Below are 3,018 nucleotides of genomic sequence, written 5' to 3' on the forward strand. Positions count from 1 at the left end.
AGAAATTGGCTAAAAGAGTAAGGATGCTTAGAAAGACCATTCTTCAAAACAAAAAATTCAAGAAATTGAAGACCGTAAACGAGGAAAATAATGTATGCATACAAAGCATCTACAAGTAAAAGAACCACATTGGCTAGCATTGATAATAATATTCCAACTCCTGTAACTATGAACACTCAATTTCAAGGTACGAACATTGCTTCAACAAGTTCTTTTCGACAGAACAAACAACTTTCTGGATTCATACCTCAATCAAATATAATGGTCAATATCATGTCCAAAAAACGAACAGTAATGCAGATTAACAGGCTTGGAGTTAATTTGGTAAGAAAATTTGATGAGACATTGCCTCATAGAGAGTCAAATATGCCAAACTTAAGTTATGATACACGTCATTGAGGCTAGCGGAAATATATCCGAACGTATCGCATGCTCGAACTGAAGGAGAATTGCGGTCCAAAACGCAGCGGAAATTAAAATTTTCTCCTTTAGAGATCCTTACGAATGGTCATGATCAGTGATAGAATATTTACCTCTTATGACGATTGAAACCTTTGGTGCAGATCTCTTATGACGATCAAAACCTTTGATGCAGATCCACGAAGCGATCACGAACGTTGAACGATGACAACGTCTCTACTCAGTCCACACGAACGGGTTCCTTCAATCTCAGTGCTAGCTGGTACGAATGAAGGCTTTGAGTGAGAGAGAGAGAGTGATAGAAAACGAAAATATTGCAACCGCAAATTTTTGCTTCTGCACAAGGGTTCTATTTATAGAACCACTTGTGTGGGCTTCAAGCTAAAAGCCCACTTAAGTGTATTTTGGCCCATATCTTATAATATGCCCAAAATCACTTAAGCTCATGGTACCTTACCATATTTCGTATTCTACTCAAGTACATCGTACCTTACGATGCTCTATAACTCACTTAAGGGCACCGTACCTTACGGTATTCCTTAGTTACTCTATCTCTCATCAATCCGTCCTTTGTGTGTGACCCTGTAGGTTTTCGTGATGTTGGCAATTATATTAAATCACGCATTTAACATAATAAACAGTGAGCGGTATCTAGCAACACATCACTGCTACCCAAGACACGAAAATATCATGTGATCTGACAATTCCTTCTGTGATAATACTTATGTGTATAATTATTCTTTTTGCCCTTATGTCTATATTGAACACAAGGCATAGACCGTGTCATCCTTATCCAGTTCAATATTGGGCCCATAGACATTTATCCTGTTATGCAGGATGGGCAAATTCCATCTAGGTCACTCATGTCCCTCAGCATGCTTTGTGGAGTACCCATCAACTGTCTTTATGTTTATCCAGTTACGGACAACGTTGGATCAGCAATAAAGCACTCGACTCTACATCTAGGATCCATAGTGGTTTCAGGTCGAAGAGTGGAATACACTATTATCACCATGAGAATAACTTATGACACCTTGCATAACTTTCTATATAGTATTCTCATAGCGGGTCAATCCGGTATAAATATTACTCCTAATATTCATACCTATGTTTAAGACTTGATAACTCTTTATCCATGATCCATGAGATATGATCATCAGTCTACAAACATAATAGTCTTAATGCTTTAATGTTATCCCACTTCACACTAAAGCTCGACTACGGATACTTTAGGAATAGTGTCCTTATGTTTAATGTGTTCTCATGATTAAGTCACACTTAATACATTAAACGGACTATCTATTCCAGGGACTTTATTAATCAACCATAATAAAGAGAATGCCTTTTATTATTCGATAAATAATTCGATACAAGTACCAAAAGTATTGGCCTCTAGGGCTTACACCAACACGAACATACAACAGAGTCGCCATCGAACTTTATTTATTTCCAAAGGGAAGGGAAAATATCGATAAAACTCGGGGAAAGAGGTATGATGGGTAAGGAAGTTTGTTATGCAAGGGGAAGGTATTAACACCCCCAACATCCATGGTACTCCATGGGAACCGTTTTGATTGTTCTCGCTCGAATAGGTGTGATATCTAAAGATTACTCGCAAAAGAATGAAAGAAAATAGATAAAGCGCTCGGTGAGGATTAGGGCCCTCATGCCTACGTATCCTCATAGTGCGATGAGGAATTCAGAGCTTCGTAGTTCAAGGAACTAGAGGCGGGAGGTGAAAAGAAGTGTGATAAAGGTATGGTCTGAACCAAAGAATAATGTTTTGAACTTCAACAGGGGTGAAAAGATGAACCCAAGAGTAAGGTGGCTATTACCAGTACGTGGGCTAGCGGACTATCGCTGTAGGGTAAAGCCAAAAAGGAAGGAATTAAGTGTTTGAGGTTGTATCCCAAACATCTCTTGGTTCACAAGGTGACGTAAGAAGAAGCACAAAGAGATAATGTATTTGGCTCCAAGATAACTGATATATCACATGGAGTGAATGAAGGTAGAATATGAATGCATCATAGATATGAACGGAATGAAGTGACCAAAGTAACAAAATTGTCCATTTGGTGCCAAGTGACTGAAGAAGTATTATTTGAAATCGAAAGGTGAAATTGTATTGGAATCCATAAAAGAAATGGGATTTGTACCATAGAGGGAAACAACTTTAACTGATACGTGGACTAGCAGGCCGCCACTATAGGGTGTATAGCCAAAAAGGGAAGGAATTAAATGTTTGAGGTTGTAGTCCAAACAACTCTAGGTAGAAAGGCGGACTTCATTAGGTTTTCTAAAAGGATATGTATATGGAATCCCAAAGAAAGTGTGTTTCGTTGTCAAAGGAATAATATGTCACTGGATGAACGATTTATGATCGAAGGTGGATAATGGATAATGAAAGATATGGATGGTGCCTTAAGACGGAAGAAGGAATAATTAGAAGTATGTTCGTCAAGGATTCGCATCCTCGTGCCTACGTATTCTCGTCGTGGAATGAGAAAGTCAGAGCAATCGTAGTTCGAAACTACGGGAATAGAAAGAGGGACATTTGTCTAGGCAACGGGGGCTCACAAGACAAACACCAATTCAAGG

This window comes from Lathyrus oleraceus, chromosome 5, assembly GCF_024323335.1.
Source record: "Lathyrus oleraceus cultivar Zhongwan6 chromosome 5, CAAS_Psat_ZW6_1.0, whole genome shotgun sequence".
In the NCBI taxonomy this organism is placed as follows: domain Eukaryota; kingdom Viridiplantae; phylum Streptophyta; class Magnoliopsida; order Fabales; family Fabaceae; genus Lathyrus; species Lathyrus oleraceus.